Source organism: Thamnophis sirtalis, unplaced genomic scaffold (genome assembly GCF_051295495.1).
Source record: "Thamnophis sirtalis isolate CommonGarterSnake01/CBP01778 unplaced genomic scaffold, rThaSir2_p1.2 scaffold_2, whole genome shotgun sequence".
Taxonomy (NCBI): domain Eukaryota; kingdom Metazoa; phylum Chordata; class Lepidosauria; order Squamata; family Natricidae; genus Thamnophis; species Thamnophis sirtalis.
The window spans coordinates 63,574,596-63,595,370 of NW_028261382.1; positions in this window are offsets into that span (position 1 = coordinate 63,574,596).

A 20,775-nucleotide genomic window follows, 5' to 3' on the forward strand; every position below is an offset into this window, starting at 1 on the left:
TCTCTCCTTCTCTTCTTCTTCTCTTCCTTCTCCTCCTCCTTCTCTTCTTCTCCTCTTCCTCTTCCTCTTCTTCTTATCCTCCTCTTCTTCTTCCTCCTCCTCCTCCTCTTCTCCTTCTCCTCCTCTTCTCCTCCTCCTCCTCCTCTTCTTCTCCTCCTTCTCCTCCTCCTCTTCTTCTTTTCTTCCTCCTCCTCCTCCCTCCTCCTCTTCTCTTCCTCCTCCTCCTCCTTCTGCTGCTCCTGCTCCTTCTCTTCTTCTCCTCCTCTGCCTCTTCCTCCTCCTCCTCTTCTTCTTTTCTCCTCCTTCTCCTCCTCCTCCTCCTTCTCCTCCTTCTCCTTCTTCCTCTGCTGCTCCTGCTCCTTCTCTTCCTCTCCTCCTCCTCCTCTTCCTCCTCCTCTTCCTCCTCCTCTCCTCCTCCTCCTCCTCCTCCTCCTCCTTCTCCTTCTTCCTCTGCTGCTCCTGCTCCTCCTCTTCCCCTCCTCCTCCCATTGGAAAAGAGCCAAAAATGCATCACTGCTTTGCAACACTCACAAAGCCAAAATCTTGCAAGAGATTTTCTGTTCTTGTAGAAGACCAAAAACAAATGTGTAATTAAATCAACACAGTGAATGAGAGAACAAGACCAGCCCATAGAAGTGATTATCAGGAAGAAAGACAATGTGATTACCAGGAACAAAGACGGCTGGCTGGTTTTACATGGCAGACAAATACTCTTCAATCCATAATCGTTTTTTATGGCATGAAACGTGCCAGTTGAAGATGTGGGAAAGCAGGAGGAAGCCGAATTGGAAAGCCAGACTTGCTGTTACATTAAGTAGCCTCCATCAAGTTGAGAAAAAAATACTACAGATAGTGCTTGACTTGCAACAATTGGGACCATAATTTCTACTGCTAAACAATATAGTTAAATTTCTATGGAGATTGTCAGTCATCCAGGTTGGATGACAGCAACCTGTAGCTCCAGAGCCACATGTGGCTCTTTTGACCCTCTGCTGCGGCTCCCTGTCAGGTGATCCCACCATGTTTCCCACAGAAAAGAAAACACCAGGAGCCACAAAGCCTGGGTAGGCGTGACTGGGGGGGGCGGGGCTGTGACTGGGTGGGAATGAGTGATATTGAGTTGGCCACACCCACCCAGGTTTTGTGGCTCCCAGTGTTTTATGTTCTGTGAGCAATGGGTCCAACTGGCTCTTTGGGTGTTTAGGGTTACAGACCCCTGATCCAGGTGATGATTGTCTCAAAGGAGGCTTTTTCAAAAGCCACTGGGCTTTATTTTTCCTTGAAGACATTTCACTTTTCATCCAAGAAGCTTCTTCAGTTCCGGGCGGCTCATGATTTCTTCAGTCAGAACTGAAGAAGCTTCTTGGATGAGAAGCGAGACCTCTTCAAGGAAAAAAAACTAAGTCCAGTGGCCTTTTGAAAAATCACTTTTGGGTCAAGCAAGGTAGTTGTTAAGTGAGTCACACCCAATTTAAGACCTCTTTGGCTACGATTGATCAGCAAATCATGGATGTCCTTAACCCCTTTCCCCATTGTCTTTCCTTGTTGGAAGCCACCTGGGAAAGTGATCATATGACCGTGGGACAATACAACTATCATACATACATGCCAGTTGCCAAGCATCTGAATTTTGATCATGTGACCACAAGGCTGCTCTGATGTTGTAAGTGTGAGGATTCACAAATCATCTTTTTCTCCAGTGCTGATGTAACTTCACTAGCTAACTGAATGGTCATAAGTTGAAAACTTCCTGTACAGTAAAAAAAAACTTTAACGGTGGAAGCAAGGCAGATAGCAACCAAGGCAAGCTATATCATCTAGCACCCAGAACTGCAAAACTACATAAACCCCAATTCTGCAGGTCAGAAATCGATGGATTTGTCTTTTGTATTGAAGCAGTTATCTAGTTTTAAAGATGTAACATTAACATGAAATAGGAAGGATGTATTAATGTTTCCTTCGAACCAGGTGAACACCGAAAGTGATATTTTGGTGATCCTACAATTATACATGCCAATTGGAAGACAATAGAATAGAATAGAATAGAATAGAATAGAATAGAATAGAATAGAATAGAATAGAATAGAATAGAATAGAATAGAATAGAATAGAATAGAATAGAATAGAATAGAATAGAATAGAATAGGGTAAGGTAGGGTAAGGTAGGGTAAGGTAGGGTAAGGTAGGGTAAGGTAGGGTAAGGTAGGGTAGGGTAGGGTAGGGTAGGGTAGGGTAGAGTAAAGTAGAGTAGAGTAGAGTAGAAAATAGAATAAAATAGAATAGCATAGAATAAAATAGAAAAAAGAATAGAGTAGCATAGAGTAGAATAGAATAGGGTGGGGTGGGGTAGGGTAGAGTAGAGCAGAAAATAGAATAGCATAGCATAGCATAGCATAGAAAACAGAATAGAGTAGGATAGAGTACAATAGAATAGAATAAAATAGAATGTTATTCTATTTCTATTTCTGTTCTGTTCTATTCTATTCTATTCTATTGAGTTGGAGTCGGAAGGGACCTTGGAGGTCTTCTAGTCCAACCCCCTGCTTAAGCAGGAAACCCTACAGCACTTCAGACAAATGGTGTTCCAATCTCTACTTAAAAACTTCCAGCGTTGGAGCATTCATAAGTTCTGGAGGCAAGTTGTTCCACTGATTAATTCTTCTCACCATCAGAAAACTTCTCCTTAGGTCTAGGTTGCTTCTTGCCTTGATGAGTTTCCACCCATTGCTTTTTATCCTCCCTTCAGGTGCTTTAGAGAATAGCTTGACTCCCTCTTCTTTGTGGCAGCCCCTAAGATATTAGGACACTCCAGGGGTGGGTTCCTACCGGTGTTGGTACTGGTTCGCTTTGTGCGTGCACATGCAAAGTTCATTGTAAAAATTTTCTGCGCATGTGTGAAGAACATGAAAAAAATACTTAAAAAATCATGCTGGCAATGGCAGCGGAGATCAGAGAACCAGTTTAGAGGTGTGGCTAGCCTGGGTCGCTGCCGGTTCTGCGACTCAGGCCAAATTACCACTACCACTTCCGAACTGGTGCAAACCAGTAGAAACCCACCTTTGGAACACTCCCACCCTGTCTCCCCGAGTCCTTCTTTTCATTAAACTAGACATACCCAGTTCCTGCAACCGTTCTTCCTATGTTTTATTACTCATGTGTCTGTTTCTGGGCAATTCTGTTTTGCCCTCTCCCAAATCCAGAGAATTTGTAAAGCTAAATAGAGAATGAGTAAAGCTAATCAGATTATCCGTTCTTGTTTTTCCTTCTGGGAAGCTTGTCAGCTCTTGGAGCCCAGCAAGAATTTCAATGTTGTCTTGTTGAATGTACTGCATAAATCAGATATTCCAAAGCACCAAGCAAGAAATAAAAGAGATCGATTCCTCCTTAAACTTGCCTCTTGTGACTAAAAGCCAGAGTTATATTGGGTTGCCCTCCTCCCCCGTGATCCAGTACAAGAACCATATTCTTGTAAGACAGATTGCCTTCTCCCTAGAGAAAACATCAAGCCACAAGTGGTGCAAAAATATTTACAGAGGCTGAAAATCTGGGTGCATCTTATACACTGAATATAGCATTTTTTTTCTTCCAAAACACCACCCCTTTGCAAAAATGGATGTGCAGAGGATTTGGGAGGCTTTCAGGGTGCTCCTGGGGGCTGGGGAAGGCAGAAATGAGTGAAAAACGGGCCCTTTTTTGCTCATTTTTGCCCCCCCCAACCCCCAGGAGTACTCTATAAGCCTCCTAAACACAATGCATGCAATTGTTTTGACAAAAACTGGGTCATTTTTTGCTCGTTTTAGGGGATGAACCTACCCCCAGAATCACTCTGCAAGCCTCCTAAAGGCTATTCATGCCTTTTGGGGGGGGGAAACGGGCCCATTTTCATGAAAAACAGGCCATTTGGGAGGTTTGCAGAGTGCAAAATCTTTTTTTTAAAATTTGCTTCTTCAAAGCCTTGGTGTGTCTTATACTCCGGTGCGTCTTATACTCCAAAAATATGGTATCTATTCAAAATTTTAAAAACTTCCTTTTTACAACCCTGTTATCCTTAATTCGGGGTAGAGACATGGTGACTGGATGAAAGCTGGCGTTTACTGGCCGGATGCCCTTCCTGGTGCCTACATAGAGTTTGCAGAAGATATTTTTGTCAGTGTAGTATTCATGAACTGAAATAGGGCTTAATAACAAGGTCAGCCAATGGGAGCTGAAACAGTTTGGACCCTGGAGGTGGCTTAGCTCTGCAACTCTGAGTCTGTGCTGAATTCAAAATTAATCTGCTGCTCTGAACTGAAACTGAAACAGTTCTCTCCTCTGCCTGTGTTTTTGCTTGTATTCTACTAACATATTGGAAAACCTGCTTTTGGAATTGCATATTTACTTATGTGTTATTATATATGTAAAGAAAAGTTAATGAATCCTGCTGAATCAGTTACTTCTGTGTGCTTTCTGGATGTGATTGCTGCAACAAACTCTGACTTTTTTTTTAAATTTGTGCCCTAGGAGAGAAACATCTGCCACTATCTAGGATTGAACTTTCAACCTTCTGAGTGGAAGCCAGCATCTTCACCACTAGGCCATCATGCCGCTCATTGTTCACCAATTCCAAGAGAGCCTGTGTACTTCCTTAGAAAAAGAGCAGGGATCCAGTGTCCTTCCTTAGAATTAACTATGCATAATCATGACATATGTAGATGATTTCAAGATGATCGGCTATAAATAATTCGCTATGGCCTCTGTCTCTTGACTTCAAATCTTGGGGGGAAAAACCCCATGCACTGGAGCAGATGTAACTAAATATAGGGTCCCACAATTCTGCATCTTCTTTCTTTATAGTTTTCTAAACAGGAAGTGACCTCACTCCTGATTCTGGAATTTGGTACAAGGGCAAAATAATACAATTTTATACAGCAAGCCAAAAGTTAAATTTGTGAAAGCAGGATAAATAGCATCCTGAAACAAAGAAATCATCAGGGTTAGCATTCAACAAAACTGGGGCTGGCCCTCTTTGGAATGGGACAACTGGTTGTAGCCAACTTGCCATGGTCAACTCATCATGGCCAACTCACCATGGTACAACTCACTGCAGGGCAATTCAATTTAATTATTTAAAATAACATTTTAAATATTTTAATTGTTGTCATTCACATTTTATTTTGAACCCCTTTAGCATTCTCTCTTTAAGGATTCTATTAGAGCATTTCTTTGATATTAGTATAGCTTTTGTCCTGTGGTGAATTGTCCCATGGTAAATTGGCCATGGTGAGTTGTCTTACAGTGAGTTGACTGCAGTGAGTTGGCCATAGAGAGTTGGCCATAGCAAGCTGGCCACAGCAAGTTGGCCACAGTGAGTTGGCCATGCTGAATTGGCCACAGCGAGTTGGCCATAGCGAGTTGGCCATAGTGAATTGGCCATAGCAAGTTGGCCATAGCAAGTTGGCTGTGGAGAGTTGGCTGTGGCAAGTTAGCCACAGCGAGTTGGCCATAGAGAGTTGGCCATAGCAAGCTGGCCACAGTGAGTTAGCCACAGTGAGTTGGACATATCGAGTTGGCCATATCGAGTTGGCCATGCTGAATTGGCCACAGCGAGTTGGCCATAGCAAGTTGGCCACAGCGAGTTGGCCATAGCAAGTTGGCCATAGAATTGGCCATAGCAAGTTGGCCATAGTGAGTTGGCCACAGTGAGTTGGCTGTGGAGAGTTGGCCTTGGTGAATTGTCATAAACCTGCCCCTATTGTTAGACATCTAACACAGAAGATGGGATTTGAACTTTTGCATTCTCTGGATCATACTTTGCTTTTTTTGCTTCACTGTAATGTGATGGTTTAACTTGTCCCTGGGTGCTATTTTGTGCCATGGTGATAATTGAACCAACCTCACCAGACAAGCCCACTTCTAGATGCCAGCTGCTTTAGTCCCTTAGTCAATTTATATGAAGTCCATTAACAGAATAACAGAGCTGGAAGGGACCTTGGAGGTCTTCTTGGAGTGCCTGATTTCTAGTCCAGTGGTCACCAGCTAGTGGTCTGTGGACCACTGGTGGTCCATGGAGAAAAAATATTTGTATTTTTTATATTGCACTAAATCAGGGGATCCTAAAACTACAGCCTCTGGGCCAGATATATGCAATGAATGTTTGTGTTGCTGCAAAGCCCTTTGGGGTCTTTTTGTGCAGGTCGGAGGGGGGCAGAAATTCTGACCTGGGGTCTGCTTCAGCCTCCTGGTGGGGGGCTTTGGGTGAAGGCTGGAGGGAAGCACTGCTGGTGGCAAAGAGCCGGATGGCCTCGTTCCAGTGGGACTGCATCACAGCCTGGAACTGGCTGACCATCTCAACCTGCTGAGCCTCCAGGCACCGGTACCTGTCCTTGCACTCCCACAGGTCTTCCTTCTGCTTGGAAAGCCTATGCTTGTAGTCCTCAGTGAGGTACTTCTGCTGAGCTTCCTTCTCAGTCAGATCCAATTTGAACTGAGCTGTTTTGCCAACTCTTTCTCGTGGCTGCTTAGCTCCAGCAACAGCAGGCGGGGAGTGGCTGGGAGGGGAGAGGTGAGTAGAGGTCAGAGAGGCGCCCCTTCACATGAGTGACATCAAGTTGGCCACGCCCACCCAGTCACATGACCACCTAGCCACGCCCACCCAGCCGGTCATTAGGCAGATCATATTAGTGGTCCGCGGGATTTAAAATTATGAATTTAGTGGTCTCTGAGGTCCGAAAAGTTGGTGCTGCCTGTTCTAGTCCAACCACCTGCTCAAGCAGGAGACCCTGTACCATTCGGAACAAATAGTTGTCCAATCTCTTCTTAAAAACCACCAGTGTTGTAACACCCACAACTTCTGGAGGGTGTTCCTTGATGGGTGATTTCAATTATTTCTACTTCAAGCGAATCCGCTCCTTTCTTGGAGGTGACAGACAAGGTACAAGGATTGGGGGGGAAAGTCTCCTTAAACAAAGAAACAGTGTTTCCTGAATCTTTCTGAACTCGTCAGAGCAAATGAATCTTTGAACCTATTTTAAATAATTAATCTTGATTAGACACCGAAGGATATTCTTTCCTTTTGCAAAAACTATCATCAACAGGGGAAGCGATGTTTGATTAGCAGAGGCGAACACCGTTATTCATGGCTGGGGGCTAAATGCAGAGTGCCTCATTTTGTTCAAGGGTTCCAATTTGCCTTTTGAAATCTGAATTAGAAAAAGAAAAGAGAGAGAGAGAGAGAGAGAGAGATGAAGGACAAAAAAGATGATAGTCTTCACTTTGTAGTGGACAGGTAATCCTTGATGTACGGCCACAATTTTGAGCCCAAAATTTATGTTGATAAGAAAAAGCACTTGCTTAAGTGAGTTTTAGTGGCTAGGATGCTGAGCTTGTCAATCAGAAAGGTCAGCAGTTCAGCGGTTCGAATCCTTAGAGCTGCATAATGGAGTGAGCTTGTCCCAGCTTCTGCCAACCTAGCAGTTCGAAAGCACGTAAAAAATGCAAGTAGAAAAATAGGAACCACCTTTGGTGGGAAGGGAGAAGCGTTCCGTGCGCCTTCGGCATTTAGTCATGCCGGCCGCATGACCACGGAGACGTCTTCGGACAGCGCTGGCTCTTCGGCTTTGAAACGGAGATGAGCACCGCCCCCTAGAGTTGGGAACGACTAGCACATATGTGCAAAGGGAAACTTTGCATTTACCTTTACCTTAAAGTGAGTTTTTTATGGCCTTTCTTGCCACAGTTGTTAAGTGAATCACTGCTGCTGCTACATTAGTAACATGGTTGTTAAATGAATCTGGCTTCCCCATTGACTTTGTTTGTCAGACGGTTGCGAAAAGGGATTATACAAACCCCAGAACACTGCAACAATCATAATTACAAACCGTGAATTGACAAGTGTCCAAATTTTGATCGTGTCCATGGGAATGCTGCAATGGTCGTAAGTGTGAAAAATGGTCGTAAGTCACTTTTTGTAGTGCTGTTGTAACTTTTAATGGTCACTAAATGAATTGTTGTAAATTGAGGACTACCTGTCTTGAAGATCTATGTAGAACTGCCTTTCCAAGAAGTGGGAAAACACAAACATCAAAAAGGATAGTCAAATATGGAACAAAGTTAAACACGAAAACACGACCACTGTACCAAAACACCCATTTGGCTATCTACGATGGAAGCATTCATACACCCAAATGTAATTAATATGGAAAACATAGTTACATATAAAGAGTTATTGAACAGACAGGGGGAGATCAAAACTAAATTAGAATTGGCATCACAAGGGGTACAAGTAGAATGGGGGTCCTACTTACAGATACAATCAAGGTTTGCACAGGATAGGAAGAAGGAAGGTATTGCCAAAGATTTCACAATATTAGATAAACTTTTGATACAGACAGAAAACAGGCTGATCAAAGTGTTGTATAGATTTTTGTTGGAATATAAGCTAGAGGAGGAACATGTCAAAGAAACTATGGTCGCCTGGGCGAAAAATTTCATTTATAATGTGGAAATGGCTAAATGGGAAAAACTTTGGATACTTAATCAGAAACTAACAATGGCTACGGCGTATAAACAAAATCTTTATAAGATGTTCTACAGATGGCGTCTCTCCCCAGCATGGCTCCCCAAAATGTTTAAAAATCTGGCCCCAAATTGTTGGAAGTGTAAAAAAACACCAGGCATTTTTTATCATATGTGGTGGATGTGCAACGAGGCAAAGAAATATTGGGAAATGATTCAATCATGGTTAGAACAAATGGTGGGAGACCAAATCTTGTTTAAACCAGAAATTTTTCTCCTAGGCATAATACCGGAGGGGTTTAAGAAAGATACACTTTATCTAATTATACATGTACTAACTGCGGCGTGCATAACTTTTGCGCAGTATTGGAAAAAAGAAAATACACCATCAGAGCTAGATATAATCAGAAAAGCGTTGGCCTGTGCAGAAGCAGATAGGCTCACTCTTGAACTTAAAAATAAAAGGGAATCAGAATATTTTGAAGTCTGGAACAGATTTTATGATTGGTATAAGACAAGGTGACAAGACTGGAACAAACTGTATATATTGTGATTGGACAGAAGGATAGACAATGTATTAAGTGGGCTAATTGTTAATGGTTGAGACTAGCTGTATATAATGTGAATGTATGGTCACTTTGACTTCGCGGTACTGCATTGTTTTAAATGTAAAAATAATAAAAATATATTTTTTAAAAAAGGATAGTCAAAGACTTTGGGACCACATGTTGATACTCCTCGGCTTATGACCGAACACTTCGCAATTGTTCAGAGTTACGATGGACACCCCTACTACAACCCAGTTCTGAAGATGAAATCCCACCGTTGACAAGAGTTAACTCCAACCACGAAACATCTATGCATTCGCACACGACTGAACGAATAAGGTTTATTTCAATTCAGCTCACTAACTATGGAGGACTCAGAAATTGAAATTGAGAAAATTAGTAGGTTTAGAAGAAGAAAAAAGCTGTGTTAATTTTGTACCCCATTTGTTACTCACTTAATTTTGTGCCTGGTGCCTTGCTCGATTAAATCACAACCCAATTTACAGCTTAATTAATTTGGAGTCTAGTTCCCTAGTCTAATTTCGATCTGGTGGGGCCATCCATATCATCATGTCCAAGGCATTGAGGCTTCCTTGCCTTTCTTCCTGTCTCCATCAATGTTTTGTTCTTTTTTTGCCATCATCCTCAGTCTGTGAAATGAAAAAAATAAGCCTGGAAAATAGCAAAGTTGGAAGGGATCTTGGAGGTCTTCTAGTCCAACCCCTGCCTAAGGAGAAGACCCTATACCATTCTGGATAAATGGCTGCCTAATATCTTCTTTGAAAACTTATAGGTGATGGAGCACCCATATGTTCTGGAGGCAAGTCGTTCCACTGATTAATTATTTTCACTGTCAGGAAACTTCACTTTGTTATAGTTTGCTTCTCTCCTTAATTGGCTTCCTTCTGTTGCTTCTTGTCCTATCTTCAGGTGCTTTGGAGAATAGGTTGACCTTCACTCCAGGGGTGAAATCCAGCAGGTTCTGACAGATTCTGGAGAACCGGTAGCAGAGATTTTGAGTAGTTTGGAGAACTGGCAAATGCCACCTCTGGCTTTTGCCAGAGTGGGGAGGGAATGGGGATTTTGCAGTATCCTTCCCCTGGAGTGGGGAGGGAATGGAGATTTTGCAGTATCCTTCCCCTCCCACGCCCATCAAACCACCTACCAAGCCACACCCACAGAACTGGTAGTAAAAAAATTGAATTTCACCACTGCCTCAATCCTTAAGTATTAGAAGACTGCTATCATGTCTCCCCTGGTCCTTCTTTTTGTTAGAATAGACACAACTCCTCAATCATTCTGTCAAGACTGCCTTGCATTTTCACTTACATTCTAATTAGCTTGCAGCTGGGCAATGAAAGAGAGGGGAGTAGGATGGAACACAAGGGTGGAGGGAATGGCTTCCAAGCATCTTACCATGAGAACTTGCTTCTATTTCAAGGACACACCAAGCAGATATTTCATCATGGCCGTCAGGTTTTCACAACAAAATGAGCAGAAGTGATTGGTGGACATAACAGACTATGGATGGCCCATAAGGAAAAGGGGAATTAACTTATTTGTACCCTATGACTATCATTGTGTTGTATCTTATGATTCGTGATGAATGTATCTTTTCTTTTATGTACACTGAGAGCATATGCACCAAAGGCAAATTCCTTGTGTGTCCACTTGGCTAATAAATAATTCTATTCTATTCTATTCTATTCTATTCTATTCTATTCTATGCTTGCTTTTACATGGGAAATCCAGAGCTGGTTTTGCTTCTTCTATGCCAATGTGGTTTATTCAGTAAAGTTTATACTCTTGGTAAAATAATATCCCAGGAGTTTCTTTTTCTGGATTTGCCAATTGGACATCTTCATCATATACTTTAGCCTCCAGATCCCTGATCATCTTTGAGGCTCTTCTCTGCACTATTTCTAGAGTCTCAAACAACTCAAAATTTCTTTTCTGGCTCACATGCCAACCAACCATTTGCTGTCTTTGCAAATGAGCATTGCAATTTTTTATGATGGCATTATGATTGGGGGAGTGTTGTGCCACAAGACACATGGGTTTTAACCCTGTGTCGCCCACCAGCTGCCAGCAAAGCTGGCAGCAGATTCAGACAGTGAGGAGGTTGGGGAGGAACCTGGGCCAGTCCTGGAGTCTGGGGAAGGCTCTGATGAGGGCTCTGCGTTGGAGGCAGAGAGGGGGCCAGGGACATATGCCAGCTACCAGCTGCCTTCAGAGTCAGACATCAACGAGACAGATGAAGAGCTGGAGCCTGTTCCCAGTGTGCGCATGCGCAGAGTTGCCAGACAAAGGGAACAGCTAAAGAACAGGGGTCGACTTGAGAGTAAGGCTACAAGTGGACGTTTAATGGGCCCTCCCAGAGGAAATAAAAGGGGAGCGAAAAGGGAGCGGGGTTTGCAGGAGACAATTAGTTCACTTAATTGGCTCGTGACTCTCGGAGACTCCTTGCCAAGTTTTGCAGATATGGGCCTGGCAGCTCTCCAAACCAGAGAAGGTCTGTGACTGTTAATCCTCCCTTGAAAGACTTTGCTGGATGTGAATGAGCAGATTTCCCAGTCAATTAATAAAAGGGGTTTTTGTCGGGACAAGGAGTTTGCTTCATGCTCTCGGGAAGCCTCAGCCAGAACAAACCCAACAAAAGTAACCACCCCTATCTCATGAAGATCCTCTGGACATCACCAAATATGTGTACATAATTAACCTTGCAGCTGAAAAAGTTGTAGGGCGCAGTCCAAATTCCACATTCAAATGAGTTTGATGGAGAAGAAAATTGGGGCTGTTACGAACCTAATTATTCTGTAGGATTCTCCATGCATAAACAGCAGCTACTCTCCCAAGCTTGACTGGAAATATAATAAAAACACCTTTGGAGGAGAACAAGGCTTCCACGAGAGAGACGGTAATTATTTTATTGTAATGTCCAGAAGAAGGAGAGAAAAGAATCTCTCCCTTCCCCCAGAAAATAATAATAATCTTCCTTACATTAGCATGACGCCAACATTGATATTTCAGTCCCTGCTGGGCCATTTCTGTCATTTAAATAATAAATTTTCATTAAAACATCTTGAGGAAGTAATAATTCTCTATTCATCTATCCAGTGAGCACCGCAATGGGAATTGAGTTGGTTAGGATTTTACAGGTACTTATGACTTATGGCTCGACCAGTGCTGGGTTTCAAAAATTTTTGGAACCTATGCTGTGGGAGTGGCCTCCTTTGTGGGAGTGGCTTGCCGGCCATGTGACCTGGTGGGAGTGGCTTGCCGACCATTGTTCTCTCTCTCTCTCTCCCTCCCTCTCTCTCTCTCTCTCTCTCTCCTTTGTCTCTCTGTCCCTTTTTTCTTTTTTTCTTTCATCTCTCTCTCACTCTTTTTCTTTCTTTTTTCTTTCTTTCTTTCTTTCTTTCTTCCTTTCTTTCTCTTTCTCTCTCTATGTGTCTGTCTGTCTGTCTGTGTGTCTGTCTGTCTGTGTGTGTGTGTGTGGCAGTGGTGGGTTTCAAAATTTTTTGGAACCTCTTCTGTAGGTGTGGCCGGCTTTCCAGGTCCACTGTAGATTTGACGAACCGGTTCTACCGAATAGGTGCGAACTTGTAGGAACCCACCTCTGGGCTCGACTTATGACCACAACTGAGAATGGGTTGAAGTTCCCACCAGCACATCAGAGGTGGGTTGCTCCAGGTTTTACTATCGGTTTGCTTCACATGCATTTTGCATGCGCAGAACAATTTACAGTGAACAGCACGCACACTCCTAAACAACATGCCAAAAAGGGCAGCAGCGACCGGGGAACCGGTTTCGGGGCATGGCCAGCCTGGGGTTGCTGCTGGTTCTGCAACCCAGGTCTAAATTCCACTACCAGTTTGGCTGAACCGGGCCAAACCAGGAACAACCCATCTCTGCAGCACATGGCTTTTGCTGGGTTTTCAGGTTCCCACCTCTGCTTTAGAACTGTTGTGACCTGTCAGCAGCCAGCAGAGCTGGCGGAAGATTTGGACAGTGGGGAGGTTGGGGAGGAACCTGGGCCAGTCCTGGAGTCTGGGGAAGGCTCTAATGAGGGCTCTATGTTGGAGGCAGAGAGGGGGCCAGGGTCATCTGACAGTTATCAGCTGCCTTTGGAGTTGGAGATCAGTGGGGCAGAAGAACAGCTGGAACCTGTTTCCAGTGTGCACATGCGCAGAGTTGCCAGGAGAAGGGAACAGCTAAGGAACAAGGGCCGACTCAGGAGTGAAGCCACAGGTGGATGGTGAATGCCCCCTCCCATAGGGAATAAAGAGGAGCGAAAGGGGAGTGGAGTTTGCAGGAGACCATTTGTTCAATTCATTAAGGTGAAGATCTGTTCCTGACTTCTTGCCAAGTAATTGTTGCTACAGCATGGTGTTTGTAAGATATCAGCCAGGCAGCTCTCCAAGCCTGATAAAGATCTGTCGCTGTGAAATGAAAGTATGTTTGCTGGGACTTTGCAGGAGAGAAATTCCCTTTCACCTCAATAAAAGAGGTTTTATCGGGACGAGGAGTCAGCTTCATGCTCTTGGGAAGCCTAGATCAGAACAAGACTGCATCATGGCCCAATTTGAGATTAAATTTTTGCTCACATCTAAGATTGAATGATGATTCTCCGTGCGCTGCCTAAAACCTCTTGTTCTGCCTTTTTTTAAAAATATTATTAGCGTTCGATGGAAGCTTCTGAGAAATTCAGCTATTATGACAATGAGGAGTCAGAAGGGCATCTGGGAGAAATGCCAGGAGGTCTGGCAGCCCACCATTTCTACTGCCTCTTCTCCCACAGAAGGTGATAGTCCATCTCAATATGACATAGAGATAGTTAATGGCTGTTGGGCCACCTGGCTAATGCTCTGCTTTGCAAGGAAGAGTTTCTCAGCAGCTGCTTTGACAAACAAGCTCTCTTTCTGAGGAGGGGACTGCAGGAGCACACCGCCCACCCCTGCCCCAAGAGCAATCTTGGGCCATCACTCTCAAAAAATGGTGTCCTATAATTTCATCCCAATCTTAATGAACCATCTGCTCAAGGTCTTTCCATTGTGAGGACAATCCGTAATGAATCTGGAATCTTAAACTCTACCGTGTTCCCCTGAAAATACAACCTACCCTGAAAATAAGTCCTAGCTTGATTTTAACATGTGCACCCAACATAAGCTCTACACCCCAAAATAAGCCCTAATTAAGACCCTACCCACTCCTGGGTACATGGTAAAAATTAAGCTGGGGGTGGGTGTGGGGGGTGAAGCTGCCCTACTACAAGTGGTGAAATTCTATTTTTTTTTATTACCGGTTCTGTGAGCATGGCTTGGTGGGCATGATACTGTCAAATCCTCATTCCCTCCCCACTCCAGGGGAAGGATACTGCCAAATCCCTATTCCCCCCCCAATCCTGGGGGAAGGATATTGCAAAATCCCCATTCCCTCCCCACTCCAGGAGAAGAATACTGCCAAATCCCCATTCCCTCCCCACTCCAGGGGGAAGGATACTGCCAAATCCCTATTCCCTCCCCAATCCTGGGGGAAGGATATTGCAAAATCACCATTCCCTCCCCACTCCAGGAGAAGGATACTGCCCAATCCCCATTCCCTCCCCACTCCAGGGGGAAGGATACTGCAAAATCCCCATTCCCTCCCCAATCCTAGGGGAAGGATACTGCCAAACCCCTATTCCCTCCCCAATCCTGAGGGAAGGATACTGCAAAATCTCCATTCCCTCCCACTCCAGGGGAAGGATACTGCAAAATCCCCATTACCTCCCCACTCTAGGGGGAGGGATACTGCAAAATCCCCATTACATCCCCACGCCAGGGGAAGGATACTGCCAAATCCCCATTCCCTCCCCAATCCTAGGGGAAGGATACTGCCAAATCCCCATTCCCTCCCCACTCCAGGGGGACGGATACTGCAAAATCCCCATTCCCTCCCCAATCCTAGGGGAAGGATACTGCAAAATCCCCATTCCCTCCCCAATCCTAGGGGAAGGATACTGCCAAACCCCCATTCCCTCCCCACTCCAGGGGGAGGGATACTGCAAAATTCCCATTCCCTCCCCAATCCTAGGGGAAGGATACTGCAAAATCCCCATTCCCTCCCCAATCCTAGGGGAAGGATACTGCAAAATCCCCATTCCCTCCCCAATCCTAGGGGAAGGATACTGCCAAACCCCCATTCCCTCCCCACTCCAGGGGGAAGGATAATGCAAAATCCGCATTCCCTCCCCACTCCAGAGGAAGGTTACTGCCAAATCCCCATTCCCTCCCCAATCCTAGGGGAAGGATACTGCCAAATCCCTATTCCCTCCGCACTCCTGGGGAAAGGAATTGCAAAATCTCCATTCCGACCGCACTCTGGGGCTGGCCAGAGGTGGTATTTGCCGGTTCATCAAACTACTCAAAATTTCTGCTACTGGTTCTCCAGAACCTGTCAGAACCGGCTGAATTCCACCCCTGCCTACTACTTACCTTCGGACAGTTTCAGTCAGACCTTGCACTCCCCAACCCATGCTTTGCTGGCCCATTTCTTCTGCAGCCAGCAAGGCTTTCCTGAAGGCCTCTACAGTCAATAACAGCTCTGGATTGATCCAGAACAGGGGTGGTTTCCAGCTGCTGCTACTGCCGGTTTTCTCAGGGATGCGCTGCGTGAGTGTGCTTGATGGACGCTATGAGCGCATGCACAGTACAAACAAATTGCTTCTGCGCAAGTGCAGAAGCAAAAAACAAAATGGCGCTGCCTAAGGCACCGCCAATAGAACCGGTTTGGCGGCATGGCAGGCCGAGTTACTACTGAACCGGTCCGAACTGGTAGGAACCCACCTCTGATCCAGAGGTCTGTTATTGGCTGTAGAGGCCATCAGGGAAGCCTTACTGGCAGCAGAAGACATTCCTGAAGGCCTCTGACAGTGAATAGGAGACTGGGGGCAATACACATAAGCCAGGTGTGTCAATGGATGACATCCTTCCCCCCCCAAATAAGACCTGGTGCCTTTTTTTGGTAGCAAAAAAGAAATATAAGACAGGGTCTTATTTTTGGGAAAACACGGGTAGATATTGGAGAACATGAGATACTCATCCCATAAAGCAGCACGTCCAGAAGGAGGAGAGAAAAGAATCTCTCCCCTACCCCAGAAAAGTAATTAATCTTCCTTATAGTAGCAGGACGCCGACACTGATATTTCGGTCCCTGCTGGGCCATTTCTGTCATTTAAATAATAAAGTTTTCATTAAAACATCTTGAGGAAGTAATAACTCTCCGTTCATCCATCCAGTGAACACAACGATGGGAATTGCATTAGTAGGACGTTACAGGTAGTCCTCAACGTACGACGACAGTTGGGACAAGGCAGTTGCTAAGAGAATTGCATGTGATTTGAGGGCTTCTTTGCTATGATTGTTAAGCAACCAGCAGAACATCAGTTGATGATGTTACCTAGTTGGCTAATGAAACATCTGCAAGAAAACAACCAAGTTCAGAGCGCACCGAGGACTCCACAGTCTTCCTCCTCCTCCTTTCCAAAAACCTGTCTCCCTTTTAGACCTGATGATGTTACCTAGCTGGGCAATGAAACATCTGCAAGAAATCCACCAAGTTCAGAGAGCACCAAGGAGCCCACAGTCTTCTTCTTCCTCCTCCTCCTCCTCCTCCTCCTCCTCCTCCTCCTCCTCCTTTCCACAAATCTGCCTTCCTTTTAGAGTTGATGAGGTTACCTAGCTGGGTAATGAAATGTCTTCAAGAAACACACCAAGCTCAGAGAGCACCAAGGAGCCCATAGTCCGCCTCCTCTTCCTCCCCCTTTCCAAAAACTTGTCTCCCTTCTAGACTTTATGATGTTACCTAGCTGGACAATGAAACATCTGCAAGAAACCCAACAAGTTCAGCGAGCACTAAGGAGCCACAGTCTTTTCTTTCTTCTCCTTCTCCTTCTTCCTTTTCCTCCTCTTCCTCTTCCCCTCCTCCTCCTCCTCCTCTCTACAAATCTGTCTCCCATTCAGCCTTGATAATGTTACCTTGTTAGGTAATGAAATGTCTTAAGTAACACACCAAGCTCTGAGAGCACCAAGGAGCCCACAGTTGTTGTCCTTCTCCTCCTTTCCACAAAGCTGTCTCCCTTTTAGTTCCTAATGACATTACCTTATTGCACAATGAAACCTCTGCAAGAAAACCAGCTGTTGGGGTTCTGATAGATGCCCTAAGAGCAGGCCAGTTGACACCACCAAGCTCAGACAAGACCATGGACCCAATAGTTCAACCTTGACCTACAAATTGTCTCTATTGGTGCTACGTCTCTATTTATACTATTTCTACTAATGTCAAGTCCATATCCACTTTGGATTAGAAGAGAGGAGGTTTTTTTTCCCTACTGTTGTTCCAGTCAAGAAAAAAGAAGAAGAAGAAAAGATATTGGTGATCTATTTAACCATTTTATTCCTATACGGGCAAAGTCATCATTTTTGCTGCTATTTAATCTATTTTTAAGATCACATCTCATTCAATTAAGCTTTCATATTGTTGACATCCCCACGCTGCTCCGAAGACAGATTGCAAAAAGCTGGAAAAAATAAGACCCATAAATAAATGCTGGGGTATTCATATTTTAGAAAAAGGCTACAGGCGGGGATTTAAAAAAAGTAAAAAAAAAGTGGGGGGGGGAACCGAAAATCCTCGGGCATATTTACTGCATTCAGCAACACAATGAAAAAATATATACCATTCAGGATGATGAACTATTGAAAATAAAAATTTATGGCTTATTTACATTTAATGTACATGCATATATATGCATGCTTGTAACCCTGTATATCACAAACTCAAAATACAACAAGCTCAAGCAACACAAAATATATATAGAGAGGATTAAATATAGCTTTCTTCTCTTTTTTTAAAAAAAAAAGTACTGAAAGGAGGATTTTTAATACAGTGTCTTGTTACTCTAAATCCAATCTGGTGTTTGAAAAGTTTTTAAATTTTTTAAATGCTTAAGAGAGGGGTATTTAAATGCATAGGAGGAGATGGAAATTGAACTACGATAAGTAAGCACATTTATTCTGATTTCAGAACTTAGTTTAACCTTCTGGGTTTATACAACATACCAATTTCTAAGGCAACCAACAGGATAAGCCACAAAATGTTCAACATAAATGGGAGCTAACTGCCCTACATTTAGTGTGTTGTATGAATGTGCCTGCTAAGCCTTCAGTTGTAAGCAGGTTGTAATAGCAAAGTTTTATCTAAATCAGGGGGCAGCAACCCCAGCTCTGGAGCTGCATGTGACTCTTTCATCCCTCTTCATCCCAATGTGCAACACTCATGGGCATGTGATTTATTGAGCTTTTCGACCCCCAGTGGGCAACCATGGATAAATCCAAGAAAAGAAAAGTTTCAGAAGACAACATAACCTTTAATTCAACTACATAGGCTAGTTTTGTGGCTGCTCAGGAAATAAGTCAGGCATGGGAAGGGTTTTTGTGGCTCCCGGTGTTTTTTCTGTGGGAAACGGGTCCAAATGGCTATTTGAGTGTTTAAGGTTGCTGACCCCTGATCTAAATCATCATGAATTTTAACCACAATTTGTTCAATTTAACCTTGGTTAGTTGAAGCTGGAATGTGCAACCCCAGTTCTAAGGGTAGTCAAAAAACTAGACCTTCATACTATGATTAGTACTGGTGACAGTGCCAATGTACTCCTAAATTATGGTGAACACCCATAGGCAAAAGGGACAGAGAGGGAGAAGTTAATGGGTCATTATGAAACATCTGGGCGTGGTACATATCTGCAGGTGAATCAGACAACAAGCTGCCTCATTTGATAGGTAGCCGGAAGATGGGAAGGCATCGAGAGATAACTTCTGCATTCTGTGAAGACCAAGAAATCACAGGACTGGAAATTATGGAGCTATGAAGCTATATGAGATGGAGTCTACCGGGAAGTCTAACACGCCATCAAATCAAGACATCAAAGGTGGACAGAAAGTTATGGGTCTTAAGATGCAGACAACCATTCCAAGGTAATGCTGCAGGAACCCAGTATGTCTAGTCTGATGAAAAGAAGGACCATGGGTGACATGATAGCGGTGTTCCAATATCTCAGGGGCTGCTACAAAGAAGGGGGATTAAGCTTTGCTCCAAGGCACTTAAGGGCAGGGCAAGAAGCAATGCGTGGAAACTAATCAAGGAGAGAAGCAACTTGAAACTGAAGAGAAATGCCCTGACAGTGAGAACAATTAATCAGTGGGAAAATGCTCCAACACTGGAAGTCTTTAAGAAGATGTTGGATATAACGAAGACCAGTTATCCTAGGACAAATTAGACAGATAACCAAGTTGGGTCATTTTCTACAATGCATTAATAATGTATCTTCAGGTCGCCAGACAAAATCTTTCTAGCTTCATCTGGACATGCTTAGATTTGAATTAGCATGAAAAGCTAATCTTCCACACAGCAATTCTTTCTCTCTCTCTCTCTCTCTCTCTCTCTCTCTCTCCCTGCTCCCTCTCTCTCTTTCTCTCTCTCATTCATTCTCTCTCTCATTCTTGCTCTCATTCTATCTTATTTCTCTCTCTCTCATTCTTGCTCTCATTCTATCTCATTCTATCTCTCTTATTTCTCTCTCTTTCTCTCATTCTTGCTCTTATTTCTCTCTCTCATTCTCTCTTATTTCTGTCTCTCATTCTGTCTTTCTTATTTCTCTCTCTCTTTCTCATTCTCTCATTCTCTCTCTTATTTCTCTCTCTCTCATCCTCTCTCCCCCCCCTCTCTCTCTTTTGTTTCCTGTTTGCTTCTCCCTTTTAAAAAAGCAAGCTTCTAGTGCTTGCTTTTTTGTCAAGATACCCTGTATTTAGGAAGTTCTTGGAACTTGGTCAGCGAGGGCCCTCTACTAGAAAAATCCATAAAGGGAGGCAGAGAGACCTTGGTTGAATTAATCAAATGTTGCTTTTCTTTTCAGAAGCAACAGCATTGCTGCACGGCTGGAAAAACTCAAGAGTTTGCTTATCAGGAAAAAGGAATAAAAAAAATTAAAATGACATCCGTGGATAATCACACAATTCCAGCTGCAGTCTGGTTGACACCTCAGAGTCATTTTTTCCTGTCTTGTTCATTTCTGCAGAGGTGGGTTGGTTGTTTCTTTTCATTTCGTTTTGCTTTGGAGCAAATGGGGGGGGGACGAATGTGGCTGTTTGGCATTCAAGTTTTGTTCTGTCTGGCAAGATGGACAGCGAAGCAACTGTGGTTTTCAACAAGGGAGAATAATTCCATTCGGCTTGCAAACAGGACTCAGCAGAGACACTGAGTCTCATCTGGGAAGGTGGGAGGATTCCGTACAGGTGTTTTTCCCCAGGTGAGATAAAAGCCTTTTGCAATGATATGAAGCTGCAGGTGTCCATCACAACCAGGATGATCCCAAGAACCACCAAGCAGATGCACCTGAGGCTCAAAAAGAACATCTGCTATTTCTGCTGGTCTCCAGGCCAGGATTAGAAAACAGAGCTTGGTCACACTGTCTTTACTTCTGCATTGTTTGCTTCAAATGCAAGATTTGAAGTGGGGTATTTCCTGGTGTAGACAGGACACTGTGGCTCAGTGGCTAAGAAGTTGAGCTGGTCGATCAAAAAGGTCAGCAGTTTGGCAGTTTGAATCCCTAGCGCTGCATAACGGAGTGAGCTCCCGTTACTTGTCCCAGCTTCTGCCAACCTAGCAGTTCGAAAGCACGTAAAAATGCAAGTAG